Consider the following 7,295-nt stretch of genomic DNA (forward strand, 5'->3'; position numbering starts at 1 on the left):
GAAAGGTCTTCCTTTTGCCGTTGGTTCACCCTCCAATGGCCGCCGCAGCCGGCGCGCTGCGGCTGGCGCACCGCGCTGATCCGATGGCAGGAGCCAGGAGCCAGGTGCTTTTCCTGGTCTCCCATGGGGTGCAGGGCCCAAGCACCTGGGCCATCCTCCACTGCACTCCCGGGCCACAGCAGAGGGCTGGCCTGGAAGAGGGGCAACTGGGACAGAATCCGGCGCCCCGACCGGGACTAGAACCCGGTGTGCCGGCGCCGCTAGGCGGAGGATTAGCCTAGTGAGCCGCGGTGCCGGCCTGGATTTCTTTAGTTTGTGGATTTACTTCTGATTACTTCTAAGTGATCTTACAATCAATTTTTTGAATCCCATTTCTGGCATTTCTTCAATCTCTTCTTTTTCATATTCTAGTAATGAAGTGTTGTGTCCCTTTGGGAGCATCATGTTGTCTTCCTTATTCATGTTTCTTAAATTGCTACATTTATTTTTAGGCATTTGTGTTAATACTTGTTAGTTTATTTTTTTCCCTGTGATGACTTTTGTCTTTGGACTACACCTCTGTAGATAATGTCTGCTCTTTCAGTGAATACCCTGAACCATGTTCTGGATGTAGCCAGAGAGTTTTGTTCAGTGTTCCAGGGGAGGGATGTGTTCAAGTTTACTCTCAAATTGGACATGGTAAATTTCTTTCACTTTTTTTTTATTGGAGAGAAGGTTGTTTAACTCTCTTGGCATAGTCTCATGCTCACTTCCTCACTTCCAAGGAGACCAACGCCTGGGTGCTAACCCCAGTGGGTACAGTTTTAATCTGTGTTGCCACAAGAACCACACAAAGGGTTTATGTAGTCCTCAATGTGAGCAAAGATCCCAAAGCAATGACCCTCACCAGGGAATCAGGGAGGCCCAAGCCTGTAGAGCTGCCCACAGTAACTGCCCAAAGACCCAGAAACACCCTGGGTCCTCACACACAGCCATGGTTTTTTTCACAGTTTGTATCAGCACACACGGCTCCCACAATCATGAGTACCCAGTCCCCTGTCAATTCTCCCATCAGATTCAGGTTTCTCCTCTCAGTTGGTAGCTGGGCATGTGGACATGACTGGCACAGATGTTATGTATGTCCAAAACAGTGCTTGTCCTCTCTCGGCTATATACAGGATTCCAGTGCCCAGTGGTTGGGGAGAAAGAAACATGCACCCCCATTTTCTCCTCTAGGTTGGTAGGTATACTTTCCCCCATAGGGCTGCTAGCCAGATTCACACCAGGCTCTTCCTACAGCTTTACCACCAGTGGCTTGGGCTGCCACAGTCTGGTCTCATCTCACTCTCCAAGCTGGTGCTGAGGCTCCTGGCTGCTGGGATTCTGAGTTGCACATATCCACACCCTCCATGTAGGTCCACAGTGTCCCTCCAAGTTGCATGGAGTTTCCTCTGCCATTTTCTTTCTAACTATTCCCTGAGATTGCACTCTCTCCATGCCATGTTTTCATCTAACTATGTTCCCCAGACTAGAGTAGTAAGTTCCCTTCCTATTCTGCCATCTTGGAGCCTCTCTGTTCTTTTGATTCTAAAGTCCACATTATTTCAACTACCTTGAATGAAATACAAATTTTAAGTTTAAAACATTTAATACCATGGACTAAAAAATGCCCATTATTATAGCACATGCTTACAGCTAGATGAAAATTTACTTTATGTTAGGAATTACCATGTACTTCAGAAACACTACCACAGTTGAACATCACTAAAATTTTGTTTGCAAATGAGGAGACATAGGTACTGTAAGTGGGAGAGATTTGTTCAAGGTCACAAAATGAGGAGGCATGATTGGGAAGTTAGTCCCCTTACAGAGGCCAAGCCTGTATTGCCTATATTAGCTTGCACCAAAAAGCATTTCCAAAGTCTGATCATCTCTATTGTCTCCTACATTGGAGAAATGATGCAAGACATTAGCATAGGCAGAATTCCTAAAAAAAAAAAAAAAAAGACCCCAGAAGCACAGGAAATCAAAGCTAAAGTTGAGTAATGGGATTACATCAACCTGAGAAGCTTCTACTATAAAAGAGTGAAGAGGTGACTGTTAGAATGGGAGAAAATATTTGCAAAGTAGGCAACTGATGAATATCCAGAATCTATAGAGAACTTAAAAAACTCAAAAACAGCAAAACAGACAATAAATGGGCAAAGGACTGGAGCAGGCTTTTTTTTTTTTTTCTTTTTTTGACAGGCAGAGTGGACAGTGAGAGAGACAGACAGAGAGAAAGGTCTTCCTTACCGTTGGTTCACCCTCCAATGGCCGCTGCGGCCTGAGTGCTGCAGCTGGCGCACCGCGCTGATCCGAAGCCAGGAGCCAGGTGCTTCTCCTGGCCTCCCATGCGGGTAAAAGGCCCAAGCACTTGGGCCATCCTCCACTGCACTCCCGGGCCACAGCAGAGAGCTGGACTGGAAGAGGGGCAACTGAGACAGAATCCGGCTCCCCAACCGGGACTAGAACCCGGTGTGCTGGCACCGCAGGTGGAGGATTAGCCTATTGAGCCACGGCATGGAACAAGCATTTTTCAAAAGAAACTCAAGTGGCTAACAGACACAAGAAAAAATGTTCAGGATCACTAGCAAACAGGAAAATGCAAATAAAAACCACAATGAGGTTTCGCCTCATCCCAGTTAGATTGGCTCTCATTCAGAACTCAATAAACAATAAATGCTGGCAAGGTTGTATGGAGAAAGGTACCCTCATCCACTGTGGGTTGGAATGTAAACTGGAGCAGCCATTGTGGAAAACAGTGTAGAGATATCTCAGAAAACTGGCTCCCGGCAGCAGACCCAGCACTTTGGCTCCCCAGGGCCGCAAGCAGCACTGCGGGGTGTGGGGCGGACCCAGGAGATGAAATGACAATGCCAACCCTCCAGAAAGCCATTGATCTGGTGATGAAAGCCACAGAGGAGGATAAAGCCAAGAATTACAATGAGGCCCTACGGCTGTACCAGCATGCGGTGGAGTACTTCCTCCACGCCATCAAGTATGAGGCGCACAGCTACAAAGCCAAGGAGAGCATTCGAGCCAAGTGCGTGCAGTACCTAGACCAAGCCGAGAAGCTGAAGGATTACTTACGGAACAAGGAGAAGCACAGCAAGAAGCCAGTGAAAGAAAATCAGAGTGAAGGCAAGGGCAGTGATAGTGACAGTGAAGCGGATAACCCAGAAAAAAAGAAATTGCAGGAGCAGCTGATGGGTGCCGTTGTCATGGAGAAGCCAAACATACGGTGGAATGACGCGGCGGGGCTGGAAGGGGCCAAGGAGGCCCGCAAAGAAGCTGTCATTTTACCGATTAAATTCCCACATTTGTTCACAGGCAAGCGCACCCCCTGGCGAGGGATACTGCTCTTTGGACCTCCTGGCACAGGGAAATCCTATCTGGCCAAAGCTGTGGCCACGGAGGCCAACAACTCCACCTTCTTCTCTGTGTCCTCCTCAGATTTGATGTCAAAGTGGTTGGGGGAGAGCGAGAGGCTAGAGAAGAACCTGTTCGAGCTGGCCAGGCAGCACAAGCCTTCCATCATCTTCATCGATGAGGTGGATTCCCTCTGCGGCTCCCGAAATGAGAACGAGAGCGAGGCTGCCCGAAGGATCAAAACAGAGTTCTTGGTCCAGATGCAGGGGGTGGGCAATAACAATGATGGGACCCTGGTTCTATCCCCTGGGTATTGGATTCGTCCATTAGAAGGAGGTTTGAAAAACAAATCTACATTCCGTTGCCAGAGGAAGCTGCTCGTGCGCAGATGTTCCGGTTACATCTGGGGAGCACTCCCCACAGCCTCACAGATGCCGACATCCACGAGCTGGCCCGCAGGATGGAGGGCTATCCTGGGGCAGACATCAGCGTCATCGTGCGGGACTCCCTCATGCAGCCCGTCAGGAAAGTGCAGTCGGCAACACACTTCCAGAAGGTCTGTGGTCCTTCTCGCACCAACCCTGGCGTCATGATCGACGACCTCCTGACGCCATGCTCACCGGGAGACCCCGGGGCCATGGAGATGACGTGGATGGATGTCCCTGGTGACAAACTCTTAGAGCCTGTGGTTTGCATGTCAGACATGCTCCTCTCTTTGGCCACCACTCGGCCCACGGTGAATACAGATGACCTCCTGAAAGTGAAGAAATTCTCAGAGGACTTCGGCCAGGAGAGCTAAAAGCTGCTTCATTAGGGTGATGAAGGTGGGAGATCGACTGGGGCACATCGATGGTTCTCTCTGCGTCAGTGGCCGGACAGGGCTCTGGGCTCGTCCTAAAGTCACTACAGCATCCCCTCTGCTGGCGTGCGTCCGGGAGCAGGAAGGAAGGGCCTCGCAGGGCCTGGCGGCCACAGAGACGCTCTGCTGCCCGTGTGCACACGGTGTACTCCGGCTCTCCCCCCTCTCCTCTCCTGGACGTTCACCAGTTCTTCTCCTGCTCAGCCTGCCCACACATCGTCTTTTTCTTTAACATTCTTTTGTTCCCCTAAATTAATGCTGCTTGGATTTCCGTCTTGTTTATAAATAAAATCACCTGGACACAATAAGGAGTGGGAGCAGCTGAGCTGTGGGTGGCACAGCAGAGCCCCCAGACGGCTGCCAGGTCTCACTGCCTCTGCTCCTCTTATGCCCAAGTTTGCCTCCTTGAAAACACACTGGCTGAAGGCCCTGGATCCCCAGGGCAAGCTTTGCCTGCAAAGACTGAGAGTAAGAAAAGCCATTCCCATCCACCCTATTTGCATCCGGGGCCCTGTGTGTTCCTCGAAGCAGGAGGAGATGGCTTCTGTGAGCACAAAGCTGGCGTGGTCGTGCAGAGGCAGGTGGTGGGCGGTCTACACAGCTGCCTTTCCTCTAGGTGTGAGAATGCTGAACACCGCCACTGCCCTGCCCCGGGTCCCTCTCCTGGAAATGGTCTAATAAACCCACTTCCCTTCTTGAGTAAAAAATAAATAAATAAATAAAAATAAAAAATAAATAAAAAAAGAAAACTGAAAATAGATCCAGCATATGACCCAGCAATCTCACTCCTGGGAATTTACCCAAGGGAAACGAAATCAGCATATGAAAGAATTATCTGCACCCCCGTGTTCACTGCAGCTCAATTCACAATAGCTAATATATGGAATCAACCCAGATGTCCATAAAATGCTAAATGAAAAAAAGAACTTATGGCATATACACTATGGAATACTACTTGGTGATATAAGCCAGTCCCAAAAAAGACAAATACCGTATGTTCTCCTGATCTGTGGTAACTAATAGAATACCTAAAATGTAATGTATTGGAATGAAATTAACATTTTGAGAGTCGGTGATTGTTTTCGGCCCTTACCTGTATTGTTGAGTAACAGTGCTTTTTCCCTCATACTATTCATTGAACACTTTACTTACTATAGGGTTAATCTTATGAGTATAAAGTAAACTGAAAATAGATCTTTGTAAAAATTAAGCATGGGAATAAAAGAGGGAGGAGGAAGAAAGGCGGGAGAGTGGGGAGGAGGGAGGTAGGGTGGGCAGGATCACTATGTTCCTTTAGCTGTAGATATGAAATGCATGTAATATGTCTGTCTAAAAATTTTTTAAAAAAGAAAAAAGACATAAATCCCCAATTTGGGGGGAAAAGGACACAGAGTAAAAAAGAAACAGAAGCATGATATTAGAATTAGTTGCTGACCTTAGAGTGTTGCTTATATTCTGCAAGCATGTGGGATTCTCATTTTCTATCTCTGAACAAGCTAAATACTCATCAGCTAGAAGTTCCCTATGAATGTCTCACTTGCTAGACAAGGGTGAAGCTAAGAATTCCTCTTAAGCACTCTCAATTTCTCATTTCAGTCTTAACGATTGTACTAAACCACTCCTCTTCCCAAAGAAAAAGCAAGGTTGCAAATGAGAGACAAGCAGCATTGTGCTTTCACAGTCTTCATCACATAGGAGAGACATTAGAAGAGGTAAGAAGCCTTCATCTAAGAGCAGGCATAATTTCAACTTTGTTGTATGGAAAACCTTTCTGTTAAATTCAACAAAAAAAAGTGAATGGAAATGTGGGAAATGGATAGTTTTGCTAATGAATTTTACATAATGAATTGTGTACTAAATGTAAAATAATAAAGTTGAACTCTGAACCATATCAAACTAAAACTGCTACTTCAAATAGAATCAAAGGTGAAAGATCATTTTAAGGAATTTCAAGCAATTTTCAAAAAAAGAATAATTGGGACTGGCTCTGTGGCATATTGGGTAAAGCCACCTCTTGCAGGGCCAGCATCCCAGATGGGGGTGGGTTTGAGTCCCGGCTGCTCGACTTCTAATCCAACTCTCTGCTCTGTCCTGGGAAGCAGTGGAAGATGGCACAACTCCTTGGGTCCCTGCGCCCATATGGGAGACCCAGAAAAAGCTTCTGGCTCCTGCTTTTGTATCGGCTCATCTCAGGCCATTGTGGTTATTTAAGGATTGAATCAGCAGATAGAAGACCTCTCTCTCTCTCTTTCTCTCTCTCTCTCTTCCTCTCTCTGCCTCTGCCTCTCTGTAACTCTGTCTTTCAAACAAATAAAAAAATTTAAAAAGAATAACCATATTGTCTCCGTGGACGTTCTATCAGCCTTGGAAAATTAGGGCTGAAAACCAGTGAGTTACTACGTGAATTATCTTATGTCAACTCAGTTCCTTGAATTTGAAGTTTCACTTAATTAGTACAGATCAAGGACATTGGCAGAATTTATCATGAGCCACTAATCAAAAATGTACAGAAAACTGCATGGATCATGCATGGATAATCTACTACATTATCACTTTCAAAAGGATACATTCTGTTAATTAGTTAACTACTTGGTATGAAGGATAAAAGTCCCTTCTGTTTTTATTGTATTCACTCTGGTAATAAACAGAAATTTCCCGTACTTAATGTTTATTCACTCTCTGGCAAGTTTCCTACGTACCAAGAAATAGTTGCATTTAAGGTGCCAAAGATTTCCTGGCAGTAGAAGTCAAATACTTCCAGTAAAGATCTTATATAACAATATTTAGAGAAATTACACATCACTGGAGATGACTTTGATCATTTTATAGCTGGCATTGCCCTCAGATTACCTGGCCCAGACATCTGATTTTCCTGTAGCCCAGGTGCCTAGCGATTTATGCAAATGTACAAACTGAATCATTTATTTTATTCGTCTCTTTATTCAAGTCCATAATTTGTTACTCCAGTATTTGACATAATAATTTGTTAAATTAATGAATTCTTTCAGACTACAGAGGAGCTTAGTAACTTATCTTAAGATGTACT

At 45.9% G+C, this 7,295-nt stretch overlaps 1 pseudogene; it reads left to right on the plus strand.

Moving 5' to 3' along the window:
• Positions 1 to 2,849: 2,849 nt before the first annotated feature.
• LOC100343960 (vacuolar protein sorting-associated protein 4A pseudogene) lies at positions 2,850 to 4,360 on the plus strand (annotated as a pseudogene).
• The last annotated feature ends 2,935 nt before the right edge of the window (positions 4,361 to 7,295 follow it).

The sequence above is a fragment of the Oryctolagus cuniculus genome, chromosome 6 (genome assembly GCF_051225735.1).
Source record: "Oryctolagus cuniculus isolate XC-2025 breed Fujian yellow rabbit chromosome 6, ASM5122573v1, whole genome shotgun sequence".
Lineage (NCBI taxonomy): Eukaryota > Metazoa > Chordata > Mammalia > Lagomorpha > Leporidae > Oryctolagus > Oryctolagus cuniculus.